This window comes from Zootoca vivipara, chromosome 12 (assembly GCF_965207765.1).
Source record: "Zootoca vivipara chromosome 12, rZooViv2.hap1.1, whole genome shotgun sequence".
Lineage (NCBI taxonomy): Eukaryota > Metazoa > Chordata > Lepidosauria > Squamata > Lacertidae > Zootoca > Zootoca vivipara.
This window is the reverse complement of record NC_142595.1, coordinates 44,936,246-44,952,462: the sequence shown is the minus strand read 5'-3', so window position 1 is coordinate 44,952,462 and position 16,217 is coordinate 44,936,246. Positions and strand designations below refer to the sequence as shown.

Below are 16,217 nucleotides of genomic sequence, written 5' to 3'. Positions count from 1 at the left end.
GTGACAGTGGAATTTGTGGTTCTGTTAGGTCTGAGGCTACATGGACTTGCTGGGTGGTATAGATTTTTGGGTCCCTACTCTGGATATTTGTAGAGTTTTGGTCCTTACCTTTTTCTTCTCCCAAAGATGTCTTGAAGGCAATGGGTACAGATTTTTCCTCAGGCTCTATTCCCAAAGCCCATTTCACAAACGAGTACAGGTGTATAGCAATGGTGGTTTGAGTTCGAACTTTCCTTCTCCTAGATGGGCTCCCTTCCTAGGTTTACGAGACCCACTTCCCTCTACAGCACCTGCAGTAGCCACCTTTTTGAGCCTTCAACCCACTTTCAATCTCATCCAGTCAATCTGTGAGATCCTGTCTTTCCATGAAGAGAAATTCCCTAACTCATTGAGGATTTGAAGCCCATTGTCTCCCCTCACCTGGTTTAGGGAGCCAGTTGAATCTGTTTCCTGGGGTGTGGCTGCTGTTGCATCTTGACAGCTTATAGGATCCACAGGTGAGAGCTGAGTGCAGGGTGGGGATCAGAGGTAGACAAACTACCCCAAAAGGAGCATGACGTGTTACCTGCTAGAGTTACTACCCTTCCCTCACACTCCATACTCCTCTGCCGTGTATTACTGGGTATTTAAAACAAATGAAATCTTAAATGCAAAACTGCCAGCCTTTTAATTTAGAAATGGTTCAATTGATGTATGTTGTACATATATGGATTTTTGATTGCTAATAAAAAGTCTCTTATTAGTTACTTCACAGAATCTGAAAATTCATTTTGAAGACAACATATCATACCATACCATAATCCAAATGCATTGTAAAATAGTTGAGGGCTCTACAATATTGATTTCTCTCACACCAGGTAGTTGGGGTATAGAAGAAGGGGAATAAATGCACAGTCCCTGAAATGCCATAACTTGTGGTTATCCACAATATGGGATGCAACAAAAGCACTTCATACATTATTAATTTTGAAATTAACTAGCACCTGAAACCAGTTCAGACTCTAGTGATGAGTTAGAATAGAGGAGTGCTCCCAGACCTCTTGCTTCAAATAGAATGCAACTCCTCCCAGAACAGGTCAGGCATAGGAACCACCCACCCAAAGCATTTCTCTCTGGGACAGGATGTGGCCCAACAGGAAACCACAGCCGAAAAGTCATGGAATGAAGAAGAAGAAGAAGAAGAAGAAGAAGAAGAAGAAGAAGAAGAAGAAGAAGAAGAAGAAGAAGAAGAAGAAGAAGGAGAAGGAGAAGGAGAAGGAGAGGAGGAGGAGGAGGAGGAGGAGGAGGAGGAGGAGGAGGAGGAGGAGGAGGGGGAGTAGTAGTAGTTTGGGTTTGATTTCCCGCTTTATCACTACCCGAAGGAGTTTCAAAGTGGCTAACATTCTCCTTTCCCTTCCTCCCCCACAACAAACACCCTGTGAGGTGACTGGGGCTGAGAGACTTCAAAGAAGTGTGACTAGCCCAAGGTCACCCAGCAGCTGCATGTGGAGGAGCGGAGACGCAAACCCAGATCCCCAGATTACGAGTCTACCACTCTTAACCACAACACCACACTGGCGCTCCTAGTACTAGTTTCTTGTACTGACCCTGTAGGTAGGAGCAGAACCACTATAATGGCTTACCTTTAATTTTGATTGTTAATAAAAAGTCTCTTATTAGTTACTTCATGGAATCTGCAAATTCATTTTGTTTTTGTTTTTTAAATGTATTTATTGAAGATTTTTTAACAAACAACAAAAACATACAGAAATACAAAACACAAAAAATAAAAAATAAAAAAACAAAAATTCTATTTTATATCCCTTATTTCTAATCTACTTCCTCATTCCACCTACTTCTGTGTTTCTTTACAGATCATCCTTAGTAAACTCTAAATCTTTATACCTATTCCATACATTATATAAGGATTTTCTAATAATATGACTTTTAAAACCTTTATGGAACTTAACTTTGTCATACCGTAAATATGCATGCCATCCAAACACATTATCATGTCCTTCCAGATCAAGTATATCATTATTATCTAACAGAAACCATTCTCTTAACCAACAAAAGGCTGCTGCTTCAAAGTATAACTTCAACTCTTGCAGGGGAAAACCTACTCTTTCTTTAACATCCATTAAAGGTTTATACTTGATTCTTGGTTTTTTCCCTTGCCAGATAAATTTTGATAATACCTTTTGCCATTCTTTAAAACAACCAACAGAATGAACTCAGCCTTGCTAGAGAGGTTAAAAGCAACAAAGAGGGCTTTTATGGGTATGTCTGTAGCAAAAGGAAGAACAAGGAAACAGTGGGATCACTTAGAGGAGAAGATGGTGAAATGCAAACAGGGGACAGAGAAAGGGCAGAACTCCTCAATGCCTTCTTTGCCTCAGTCTTCTCCAAAAAAGAAAACAATGCCCCACCTGAAGAATATGGAGCAGATGATTCAGCAGGGGAAACACAGCCTGGAATAAGTAAGGAGGTAGTACAAGAATACTTGGCTAGTTTAGATGTATTCAAGTCTCCAGGGCCAGATGAACTACATCCAAGAGTATTAAAAGAACTGGCAGAGGTGATTTCAGAACCACTGGCAATAATCTTTGAAAATTCCCGGAGAACAGGTGAAGTTCCAGCAGACTGGAGGAGGGCAAATGTTGTCCCTATTTTCAAAGGGGGGGAAAGAGAGGACCCAAACAATTACTGCCCAGTCAGCCTGACATCAATACCAGGAAAGATTCTAGAGCAGATCATTAAGCAAACGGTCTGTGAGCACCTAGAAAGAAACTCTGTGATCACTAAAAGTCAGCATTGGTTTCTGAAAAATAAGTCATGTCAGACTAATCTGATCTCATTTTTTGACAGAATTACAAGCCTGGTAGATGAAGGGAATGCTGTGGATGTAGCCTATCTTGATTTCAGCAAGGCCTTTGACAAGGTGCCCCATGATATTCTTGCAAATAAGCTGGTGAAATGCGGGCTAGACAATGCTACCATTCAGTGGATTTGTAACTGGCTGACTGACCGAACCCAAAGGGTGCTCATCAATGGCTCCTCCTCATCCTGGAGAGTAGTGACTAGTGGGGTGCCACAGGGTTCTGTCTTGGGCCCCGTCTTATTCAACATCTTTATCAATGACTTGGATGGTGGGCTTGAGGGCACTCGGAGCAAGTTTGCAGATGACACCAAATTGGGAGGGGTGGCTAATACCCCAGACGACAGGATCACACTTCGAAATGACCTTAACAGATTAGACAACTGGGCCAAAGCAAACCAGATGAATTTTAACAAGGAGAAATGTAAAGTACTACACTTGGGCAAAAAAATGAAAGGCACAAATACAGGATGGTCGACACCTGGCTTGAGAGCAGTACATGTGAAAAGGATCTAGGAGTCTTGGTAGACCACAAATTTGACATGAGTCAGCAGTGTGATGCAGCAGCTAAAAAAGCCAATGCAATTCTGGGCTGCATCAATAGGAGTATAGCATCTAGATCAAGGGAAGTAATAGTACCACTGTATTCTGCCTTAATTTCTGTCAACGCCATTAACAGTTGCTCAAATTGTGATCCTTGTTGTCCTTGTTGTGCAACTCGTGGTTCTCCAGGTAGCTTAGATGGGATAGATGGTCTTCTTGGTTGGGCCACAAGTTGAGCTTGTCTTGCTTTTTCCAATTTTTCTTGCGCTTTTGATATTTCCTTTGGGGATTTTGAACCTGTTCCCGACATCCTATAAACAAATTCTTGCAGAATAGACAATCTTGATAAACAATACTCTGCAGCTGCACTTCAAGGTCAATGCTAAGCAAAACAATAGGGCCTCATAGAATATTCCCAGAGACTTATTAAATGAGATCCCAGTATCGCCCAGCAGGGGGCAGAGTAATATCTTTTACATTCTATCCCAGCTCCTTTATTTTGTTTCCACATCCCTTGCTTTTTACTTTCAAAAGCACTTATTTCTTCCCTAACAGCATACAGGCAGGAAAAAATGCAATTTTTCAGTTCTGTTACAGCTCTGACAGCTGTCAAAATACTTCAAAGAAGTCCTTTAAGAAGCGAGAGTTGAAGAGTTCATGAGAATAGCAGAAGCCTTTGTGACGTCACAATGGTAACTGTCTGGATCCGGGGGGGGGCACTTTTGGAGCAAATTGCAGCGGAAATACACGACCAAATTGAATTAAACTTCAGGGGTCTCTCAAACACAGTTTTTTCCCCCTTTCCCCGATTTTGGGGGGATTTCGGATTGCCGTTGAGGAGATATTATTTTTAAAAGTCCATATCCGGCTATAGCTGCTTGTTTTTACTTTCATTTTTAGCGCAGCGGAGGGGGGTGACTTCCCGTCCCTTTTAAACCCCTCTCCGCACTTCGAATTTTCTCAGAATTACAATTGATGTTACGGGGTCCAAATAATCCTTCTAATCCAATTTGGGAAGGATCCATCGCTCCAATTGGTGCCGACTCGAAGCTGAGCTTGGTAGAAGTAGCGTCGGTCCAAGAGCCTATTGAAGTGTAGCAGAGAATTTAGCAGGCAGCGCAATAGTGTGGCGGTGTAATCCAGGACTCAGGAAACAGAACTTGATGAACAGTAGCTTTTATTATAAGCTGCTTTGTACAAGTTACTATATACACAGACTCTCAGAACTCTCCTCACTAATTCCTTCTCCAAAGAGCTTCACTTTACCTCAGCAGAGAACTGCTAGTGACAAGCTGCCTATAGGGGGAGTTTAAACCAATCAGCAGCCTGTCACCATGCTTCTCTGTCTACCTATAGGGGGAGTTTAAACCAATCAGCAGCCTGTCAACATACTTCCCTGTCTCCAGGCAAAAACTCCCTTGTTTAACTTAGCTTCTGGCCAACTCACTAATTGTCTACTTTAAAGCTGCAGTTTATCACAAAAACTTCAACAGAGCCTTAATCTACCACTCGCCTGCTCTCGCAGACTCCTAACAGGGGCTTTCGGGGGGCGAGGAGACAAGTCCTGGCTCCCCTGAAACCACGTACTCAGGCAGCTCAGCCTGAGGTTTCTTCACGGGGGGTCGTGTCACTTTCACGTCCCCCCTTCTTCCACCAGGCAGGGAATCTCGGAGCCCCGAGTTTCCCCCGTTGGCTGGCCACAATGGCGGTAGACCGGAAGTCCTGCAAATTCATTTTGAAGACTACATACAGTAGGGTACCATAATCAAAATGCATTTTGAAATAGTTAAGGGCTCTACAATCTTTATTTCTCTCACACCAGGTAGTTGGGGAATAGAAGAAGGAGAAGTTTAAAACAGCCTCTTCCCCCTTGTTTTTTTTTTAAAAATAGCTTTAACAAAGAAAAGTAACAGATATATGCAACAATATCTGGACGGAAACACATTGGATATTACTAACCCTAATAGGACAAGACTTTTAGTCTTCTGAATTACACTTCTAATGAGACTGAAAATAAATATCTTATGCCAAATTGCTTCAGAGAATATGGATGAGTTCTTTCTCAAGTTGTTTGTAAAGTATATTAATGCTTTTATCCAGGGTCTCCACATCTTGATAAGGCAAGGATGCTCTGCAGAATTGCTGCCACAATTCAGTTAGGGTGATGGCAAACCATGTCTGATCAGTGTTACATAGGTGGGAGAGTGACGGATCTCCCAAATTAGGAAGCGAGGAAAGGATGGAGCCAGCTCAACTCTAGAAATCCTGCCATAGCAAGGAGTGAACTAGAAGACCTTGTAGGTTCATTCCTTACCTATGATTTTGTGCTGTGACAGATATACTTGCATTGGCAGATCCAGCTTCCGGTCTACCAGCTGCAGGAATAGAAGTGTTTGGATTAACTATCAGCAGTCTGGGTTCAGACCATACCTCCTAGGCTGGAAAAAAATGGTGAACACTGCTTTTTTACATGAAGCAGAAGCACAGGTCAAAGCGATGGAGTGACTTTTGGAAACGTTGGGATAACCGCTTCTCACAGGGCATGATGAGAACAATCAACAGCTGTAGGAATGAAGGATACAATAGCATATATGGACGGGAAAACATCATGAGGGAAACCTGTCACGCAGGAAAGAATAAGGAATACATTAAAGCTCCTCACTTGAAAATTTATATAAATTACCTAATATACCAACACAAATAGAAATCACAAGACTGTAGCTGTTATATAAGGGATTATTTTATTTGCATGGAATGTAATGGAAATTATTAACATAGTGGAAAGCAGAAATAATGTAGAAGAATGAAGGCATCAAATCTAGCATGCAAGGGGGCCAGTTTAATTAAATTATATTATTTGACATTTGAAAAATTGGCATTCATAATTGCATTAATTGGATATAATTGGTATTATAATGAGGCTGCTATTGGAACTATACTGGTAAATCAAGAAAAAATATATTTAGAAAATAATAATAGTTATATTTTGGCAGTTCCCCTACTACTGATGTGCCATAGAATCCAAAAACACTGCACAAGTGATTCTCTCCCTATCATTACGAAAATTACAATAATTAATCCGCCTCACAGAACCTCCAGATGTCAGAGTGGAAAAAAAGAATCAACAAGCAAGCCTGAAATGATTATAAGCTCCTCAGTGCTCCATAGAAAACTAGGCTGGGCTCTGTTACTTATCAGTTATCAGTTTCCCTCTTTCATATCAAATCACTGTATCTTGTTAGGCATTCTGTTGTGACAGTGTTCAGGTTAACAATAAGGTGGATACGTGTTCCTTAAAGTTCCAAATTGACAGAGTCAGCTGCCACCCACTTTGCTTTATTTAGATCAGGTAGAGGAGGGTAATAATAGTCTAGAGGGAAGCAGGGGAGTCGATGCAGAAAAGGGAATTTGCCATCAGGATGTTGCTCCTGTTGCTTCTGCTGCTCCCCAATCTGGTGTCCCAAGTACAAAGTGTTAAATGCACAACTAATAATCCTGTCCATGTTCCACACGAGTGGCATGAGCCAGGTGACCTGGTCATTGGGGCAATGGCATCTCATATCTATTACATAGTCGCCGAATTATTTTTCAAGAAACACCCTTCCCAGGACTTCATTGATACTCCACTGTAAGTAACCGGTAATTAATTTTTTTTAATTATTTCTTATATGCTGTATCTGACTAAAAATATCATTCATTGATGTGAAGGGGGGATAGCTTTAGAACTTTATTTTTTAAATGTGTGGAGAGATTTTATACAGCATATAAGTGCCTACAGGCTATCTGCATACTGTCAATGAACAATAAGCTTTTTTTTAGTCTAATTGTGTAAAGAGAGATAGAAAAGGAAGTAGGAGAATGAGAAAGCAGATGGCATAAAAAATAGGAAAAGCATATAGCCAAGTAGTATGATACGCAGCATTGTTGATGATACCCTAATTTTCAAGCTGGTGAAAACAAACATGTGTTGCTGAAGATATAGAAGAAATGTGCAACAGCTTTTTTAATAGACAGTATCATTCTATTGCCCAAATAATTAAATAACTAAAAATAACTTTTATTGATTTGAAGGGGGGATAGCTTTAGAAATTTATTTTTTAAATGTGTGGAGAGCTATTATTCGAAATCTCTGTGCATATAGGCTATGTCCATACTGTCAATAATAATAAAGCTCATTGTTCGAGTCTAATTTTGTAAAGAGAGTTAGGAAAGAGAGTAGGCGAAATAGAAAAGTGACGGCAGAAAAAAATAGGAAAAGCTTATAGCCAAGTATTCTGGTACTCAACTTTGTTGAAGATACCCAAATTTTCAAACTGGTGAAAACAAACATGGGTTGCTGAAGATATAGAAGAAATGTGCAACAGCTTTTTTAATGAGACAGTATCATTCTATTGCCCAAATAATTAAATAAACTTTGCTGGCTTCATCCTCTCTTTATCAGAAGGCAGGTGAATCTCTCATATCTAGATTCTGTGCACTGTTTAATTTCCCCATCAAACAAAATCTCATTTCATTTCCAGGGTGGTGACAAAGTTCTACCAGCACATCCTTGCTTTGGTGTTTGCTATTGATGAGATCAATGAGAATCCCAGGATGTTGCCCAATGTCTCTCTGGGGTTCCACATCTATGACAGCTATTATGATTCCAAGATGACCTACCGAAACACTCTGGACCTGATCTTTAAATCACATCACTTTGTTCCCAACTACAGATGTGGCATCCAGAAAAATGTAATAGGAATCATTGGGGGACTTAGCTCTGATACTTCCTGGTGCATGGCAAACGTCTTAGGTCTTTTCAAGATTCCACAGGTAGAATATGGGTATTGAAAAACAGAGATTTCATACTTTCCTTGCAGTAGGAATCTACTGATTCATATATATGGAGTGAAAAAATAGACAAAAGGGGCATAATATGCATCTCCAACAATGTGTGTAATAGATATAATAGAAGATTTCTGTAAAGCTGCCAAGTTTGTAAAGGAGGCACCTAGACTCGTTCATATACATTAGTCCTGAAAGCACTGCACTGGCTTCCTCTGAGCTACTCAATATAGGATATTGACTTAGGGTTCATTGCCAAAAATAACTGAGAACACATTAACTAAAAATGTTCCTCCCCTTAAAAATCAAGATAGTCCTTTCCCAAAGTATTATGTTAATCAACATTGTTCATTTTCAGAGGCTAATTGAAAACACTCTTTTCTTGAAAGAACAATAGCATTTGTCACCTGTCATTTCAGATAGTTATATACATAATGGTGTCACTATTGTGCTGCATTGTTGGATTTCATTTTAGCTGTTTTAATTAGTGCTGGCACAGTATTTTATATTTCACTGATATTTTATATGATTTGGTTTATCGTGCTCAGAGAAGAATAGCATATACTATTTAGTGCAAATCTTCAGGATTTCCCAGGAAATCTTCCCAAGAGAGTTCTTAGTAGATAGAGAATCAACCTCCCCCTACAATGAGCAGAGCAAAAGTACATGATCAACAATTTCTATCACTCCACTTCCATCTTGGAGTTTTGTTTAATCATCCACTTAGTATATTAACATTAGCCATGATAAATCCTCTCCTATTCCTGGATACAATCTGTCAGAGGGTCGTCGTGGCTACTCTAGAGTAACTCCGCTTGAGTCTAGTTTGTCTTTAAAGACTTTTATTGTGCATAGTATTTACAGTGCATGACCTCTCAGTCCGAACCAGAATCCGGCAATTGCGTACGTCTCTTGGGGCACCCCAAAACGCTTCCCCCTTGACCTGCGTCACGGTCCTCTCCTTAACTCTTGCGCTGAAAGGAGCAATACCCTCTCAGCCTCCTCCTGGTTAAAGCGGTGTAATTGCTCTCCAGCATCCTGGAGCCCTTGCCTACATCTCTCCTCCCCTGAGCTTTCCCATCGTTCCGCACGCTTGCTGCTCTCTCCCTCCGAGTCTCTCCCTTCCCCCCTGGCTGCTTCAGACCCACTGCTGTTCCCTGTACTTGGCGAGGTGGACGTTAGGATGATGGGGGCTGGCTCCCTGTGGGGAATCACGCTTACACAATCCATATGTACAAGAATGAAGCTGTGATGATTCCACAATAATAACAATAAATATCTACAGAAACATTCAGGAAGGTTTTCTGTGTTTTCCTATATAACTTGGGGTTGGTGCTGTCCCTAAACTTGGCAAACTTGGGATATAGATTCAATATATATCCAATATTTAAGTGTGTGTCTGCGCGCATGTGTGTTTATATTTAAATAAACAGAAATATCATGAGTTCTTGTTTCCACTTGGAAACATTTGGCTTTTGCATTTTCCAGATTTCATACGGTTTATTTGAACCCGCCATAAATGATGGAACCAAGTTCCCTGCCTTTTACCGCATGGTCCCCAATGAAGACCTTCAGTATCGGGGAATTATCCAGTTACTTCTGCATTTCGGATGGAAATGGGTTGGGCTCATCACTCCATCTAACGAAGCTGGGGAACGTTTCTTTAAGACAATTGAAAAACTGTTTTTCCAGAATGGAATCTGTTCGGCATTCACAGAAAGATTGAAATTCAATATGAATTATAACAGTAACTATCTAGAGATGCTGGAGGAATCAAGGATTTTGTTACCAACTTTCACAAGCAGCAGTGCCAATGCAGTTCTTGTATATGGGGAAAGTAGGTTTATTATATGGTTGTCAGTTGCTTTAAGCATAATGGAGTTAAGTCAGCTACTATTTCATCGAATGAAGTCACATGAAGCAAAAGTATGGATTACAGCTACCCAAATTGATTTCATATTATATAGCCTTCAAAAACAAATTAATGTTAATATACGAATGTTCCAAGGTGCTATATCCTTTGCAATTTACTCCAAAGAGATTCACAACTTTACAGACTTTCTTCAGAGTATACATCCTCATTGGACAGAGACGGATGGTTTTATCAAAGATTTTTGGGAAGATGCATTCAGTTGTTCACTTTCAAATTCCACTCTCTCAACAAACAAGTGCACTGGAGAGGAGATGCTGGAGAGCATTCCTGCACCATATTTTGAAATGAGCATGACTGGCCATAGCTACAGTATCTATAATGCTGTTTATGCTTTGGCACATGCCTTAAAGAGCAAACACTTGGGAAGAACCATCCGCAAAGGAAGAGAGGCTATGGGAAAACACACTCCTCAGTATGTAGATCCATGGCAGGTATTCTTCCCTCTTACAAAGCATTCACTGCATTGATACATTATGTGAGTTGGCATTTAATCATCAGTAAAGAAATAAAGGAATAAAACTTAAGAAATTAAAAATAAACCTTAAGAAGTGTTATCGTATCAAAGATGGGAATTAGATTATTTCCTATAATGATACTAAACAGACTTCAGATGACACAGAGTTTCATAAGCAAAAGTATACCAACAACTACAGGTAACTGCAGCTTTGCCAACCACCTTCTCCACACTGCAAACCCCTCCGTTTTCTCCCCATATCCCTCCCCAATTCTCTCTGCTTCTCTTACCAGTCCAGTTACCCAGCGGTGTAAGATTGGAGGCCGCAGTCCATGGCCCCAGGCCCTTAATTCTGAGCGAGCACAACCAGGACCCCAACTCCAGGCACTGCCATTAGCATGGAATCTCTTACCCAAGAGAAAACAGCCCATCAGGGAGCTGCCACTACCTGGGCACATCCCGGAAGGCCCCGTCCCCAAATCCTCATCTTTCCCTGTCTGCTCACCACTAGGGGTTTCTGGGTCCTGAGGCCTCACTGGTAGGTCCCCACAAGAGGCTAGCAACTGTGTGATCACTGTCTCTAGACCCTGCTTTTTTCCTCTTCTGCATCTATGTCTGGATTGCAGTCTGTCACAGCCTCTTCCTTCTCCCTTAACCCTGTTGCCTCTTCTGTTTCTGACATCTCCACCTCCCAGTCTGCTCCCTCTTCTCCCACTGAACACTCCTTGTCCTCCCACCACCAATCCCCTGGCTCTGAGCCTCTTTTCCTTTGGGTGTCCCCTTGGGGTTCCCCAGTGGCTGCTTCCTACCACTCCTCTGCATCCAACATCCAACCATGCTCAAATCCACTCTATAAACCATGGAAAGGTCCAGTCAGATGTTCTGCATTCCTATTCTTTAGGAACATGAGCTCCCATCTATTCTCTTACATGACTTACATGATTTCTCAAATTCCTTCCCTTTCTTGGATATTGACAAAGGCTGTTCTCAAGCAAGCAGGTCTGTGGTCTCATCTCTCCATAATATCATTATACAAGTCTGTTGATTGTTGAATTGGCACTGATTCATGATTTCCTACTCCTCCTGTATGTGCAAGTAAAATATGGATGCTCTCTGGTGTGAACTGAAGTGTTTAACTTTGATCCTCTTTCCACTTAGCTCCACTCATTCCTGCAGAGAATCTCATTCAACAACAGTGCTGGGGATGAAATTACATTAAATGAATATGGAGAATTAGCAGCTGGCTTTGATATTACCAATTTGGTCACTTTCCCAAATAATTCCTACGTCAGGGCCAAAGGCTGGATCCTCAGGCCCCTCCAGGAAAAGAGCTCACCATTAATGAAGATGGAATCAGATGGCACAAGCGCTTCAGTAAGGTATGGGGAATAAATGCACAGTCCCTGAAAACCCATAATTTGTGGTTATCCACAATATGGGATGTAACAAAAGCAATTCATACCTTATTAATTTCGAAATTCACTAGCACCTGAAACCACTTCAGACTCTAGTGATGAGTTAGAATAGAGGAGTGCTCCTAGACCTCTTGCTTCAAACAGAATGCTACTCCTCCCAGAACAGGTCAGGCATAGGAATCACCCACCCAAAGCATTTCTCTCTGAGACAGGATGTGGCCCAACAGGAAACCACAGCCCAAAAGTCATGGAATGATTTCAAAGGAGGAGGAGGAGGAGGAGGAGGAGGAGGAGGAGGAGGAGGAGGAGTTTGGATTTGATTTCCCACTTTATCACTACCCGAAGGAGTCTCAAAACGGCTAACATTCTCCTTTCCCTTCCTCCACCATAACAAACACTCTGTGAGGTGACTGGGGCTGAGAGACTTCAAGGAAGTGTGACTAGCCCCAGGTCACCCAGCAGCCACATGTAGAGGAGCGGAGACGCAAACCCGGATTCCCAGATTACGAGTCTACCGCGCTTAACCACAACACCACAGTGGCGCTCCTAGACCTCTTGCTTCAAACAGAATGCTACTCCTCCCAGAACAGGTCAGGCATAGGAATCACCCACCCAAAGCATTTCTCTCTGAGACATTTCTTGTACTGACCCTGCAGGTAGGAGCAGAACCACTATAATGGCTTACCTTTAATTCCTTGAGCCACCACAAAAAAACACCACTTGAACTCCTTGAAGCAAATGCCGTTAGGTGGTGACTTCAAAAAAAGTCAAAGCCAGGGGTGAAATTACACTGAATTCTAAGACAGCTCTAAGGTCCAGGTATGAATATTGAAATCTTCATGAGTTTTAGAACAGCAGCTTTTTACCACACTGTATGTGCCATTTGTGTACTACATATGGATCGTTTCACGCTATTAGTCCTCCTATTTACTGTTAAATCACCTGATACTGGATATTTGATAAATTCCCCAAAACAATATCGTAATATTAAACTCTTCCTATCTCTTTGTATAGGTGCCACCACTTTCTATATGTAATGCCAACTGCCTTCCTGGTTACGGGAAGAAAAAGAAGGAGGGGGAGAAGTTTTGCTGCTATGATTGTGATCAATGTCCAGAAGGAATGATTTCAAATGAGAAAGGTTGGAGATGACATCTTAAGATAATGCAAAAGCTCTGGGCTCCTGGCAATATTGTTGACATTAAACTGCTGCAGGAGAGAAGGCTTTAACAACTACAACAACAACAACAACAACAATAATGACTTGAAAGAAGGCTTAAATTAACAGATGTGCTGTTCTCATTGTTTATAGATAGCATCAATATATTTTTATCTTTAAAACATCTTGAAGATTTCTTTTTTAAGTGGAAGCTAATATATTTCACCTCCAAATTCTACAAAATTAGGGTGGGCTAGAAGTGGTGCTTTCTATTCTAAGAATTATTTTGTTTGACAAGAGGGCAAAAGTCTCATTAAACGTGCCATTCTGGGCTCCTAAGATTTCAGCTGTAATTTATTTCTTAATCTGCTGTACAGTTAATTTGGTTCTAAGAAAAAGCAGAGGGACTGTAAGAGCAGATGCCCTCCAAGTACAAAATTCCAGATTTGATTCATGAGGTTTATTTTTGATGCCTCTGGGTTAAAATCATTTGGGTTTGAAGTTCTTAAACCTTTTTAGATAGAAAAAAACTATGCTAGATGGTTACAGGTAGGTAGCCGTGTTGGTCTGAGTCGAAACAAAATAAAAAATTCCTTCAGTAGCACCTTAAAGACCAACTAAGTTTTTACTTTGGTATCAGCTTTCGTGTGCATGCACACTTCATCAGATAGGATTATTAATGCTAGATGGATTATTGATGAGGAAATTCTTAAGAATACTTTTGGTTGCTTCAAATTGCAATGCATTTTTTATTTGTTTTCAGACATAGAAACATGTCTCAGTTGCCCAGCAGATCAGTATCCAAACAATGATCAGGATCTATGCATTCCTAAGATCCCAAACTTCCTAGCCTTGGATGAAACGCTGGCCATTGTTTCAACTTTTTCTGCACTTCTATTCTCTCTGATCACAGTTCTGGTGCTAGGCATCTTCATTAAGCATCGCAAAACAGCCATAGTCAAAGCCAACAACCGAAGCCTCACCTATGGTCTCCTTATCTCCCTCCTCTTGTGCTTCCTCTCTTCTTTGTTGTTCATCGGAAAACCTAATAAGGTGACTTGCCTTCTCCGACAAACTGCTTTTAGCATCGTCTTCTCTGTGGCCCTCTCCAGCATCTTAGCCAAAACCATATTGGTGGTTTTGGCATTCATGGCTACCAAACCAGGAACCAATATGAGGAAATGGGTCGGCAAAGAACTGGCTTATTCCATTGTCTTTTCCTGCTCCATTGTTCAAGTAGGGATCTGTGCCCTCTGGCTGGCAACCTCTCCCCCATTCCCAGATGTGGACATGCACTCAATGACGGAAGAAATCATATTTCTATGTAATGAAGGGTCAGACCCCATGTTCTATTATGTTTTGGGCTACATGGGCTTCCTTGCCATTGTCAGCTTCATGGTGGCCTTCCTAGCCAGGAAGTTGCCTGACACTTTCAACGAAGCCAAGTTCATCACCTTCAGCATGCTGGTCTTCTGCAGTGTTTGGCTCTCCTTCATTCCAACCTACCTGAGCACCAGAGGAAAATACATGGTGGCTGTGGAGATCTTCTCCATCTTTGCTTCTGGTGCTGGGTTACTGGCTTGCATTTTCACACCGAAATGCTACATTATTGTGGTGAGGCCTGACCTGAACAACAAAGAGCAGCTAACACAAAGAAAGGTATAAATGACAGTGGAATTTGTGATTCTATTGGGTTTGAGAATACATGGACTTGCTGGCTGGAATCACTTTCCGGGTCCCTGCTCTGAATCTTTGTATACTTTGCTCCTTACCTTTTTTTATGTCCTGAAGGCAAGGGGGTACAAATTTTTCTTCAGGGTCTACTCCCAAAGCCCTTTTCACGAATGAGTACAGGTGTAAAGCAATGGTGGTTTAAGTTCAAACTTTCCTTCTCCTAGATGGGCTCCCTTCCTAGCTTTTCGAGGCCCATATGTCCCTCATTTCCCTCTGCAGCACCTGCAGTAGCCACCTTTTTGAGCATTGGACCTGTTATTGCTCTCACCCACTCAATCAGTCTGAACCTGGTTTTGCATGCAGAGAAAGTTCCGCTTCCGCCTGCAGGAATGGCTGACCCTTGTTCCATCCCTCCGACCTTCATGAGGAATTTGGCGGTTGCTAGGGGAGTAAATGGCAACCCCCCTACCTCTCCGGGGGTTACAGAGAGGGCCCATGGGCCCGCGATGCCCCCAAACCCACCATGACTGTTCAAGGGGTGGGGCTTGGGCTGAGAGCACTCATGAGGAGTCGGAACTCCCGGACGCTAACCTGCATGGCGGGATCTCCATGATTAAAGAAGATAATTAGGCTTAAATTCATGGACATGCTTCAGAAGGAGGGGCAGAAGCTCTGTTTACTGCCAAGGAATTTACGCTGCTGAGGGTGAGAAGTCGAAGTTGTATTTTATCTGAAAGGAAGATTGATGGGCACGGAACGAGAAGGGAAGCGAGCTTTTTTATTTTCTTCATATACTCTACGACACGGGTGTCAAACACAAGGCCCAGGGGCCAAATCCGGCCCGCCAGACCTCGTCATGTGGTCCGCCGAGCGCCCCAGCCAGCGGGACCCAGCCGACAAAGCGGCGACAAACAGCTGGGGCCTGAGGGGGGGGTAGAAAGGTGGCCGGAGCAGCACTGCGTGGAGCGCCCCGAGCCACAGCAGGAGAAGGAGGAGGCAGCTTGCCAGGTCAGCTCCCAGCAGCGCCGCACGGAGAGTCCCAAGCCTCTGCGACGCAGCAGTGCTCTGTAGCACTTTGAATCCTCCTCCTCCTGCCGCGGCTCGGCGCCTAGAAACAGCTGCTGCTGCTGCTGCTGAAGCACAGACAAAGCACCCAGCAGCGCCGCGTGGAGGAGGAGGATTCAAATTGCTACAGAGTACTGCTGCGTCCCAGAGGCTCAGGACTGTCCGTACGGCGCTGCCGGGCACCGACCCGGCAAGCCGCCTCCTCCTCTTGCCTCACCTCCACCTCCTCCTCCTCCTGCCGCGGCTCAGCCTCATGAACGTGCAACTCTGAGGCTTCATGCACGTCTCCTAAA

The 16,217-nt window shown here is 42.5% G+C and overlaps 1 pseudogene; it reads left to right on the top strand.

Moving 5' to 3' along the window:
• Window positions 1-6,792: 6,792 nt before the first annotated feature.
• LOC148684076 (vomeronasal type-2 receptor 26-like) lies at window positions 6,793-14,850 on the top strand (annotated as a pseudogene).
• The last annotated feature ends 1,367 nt before the right edge of the window (window positions 14,851-16,217 follow it).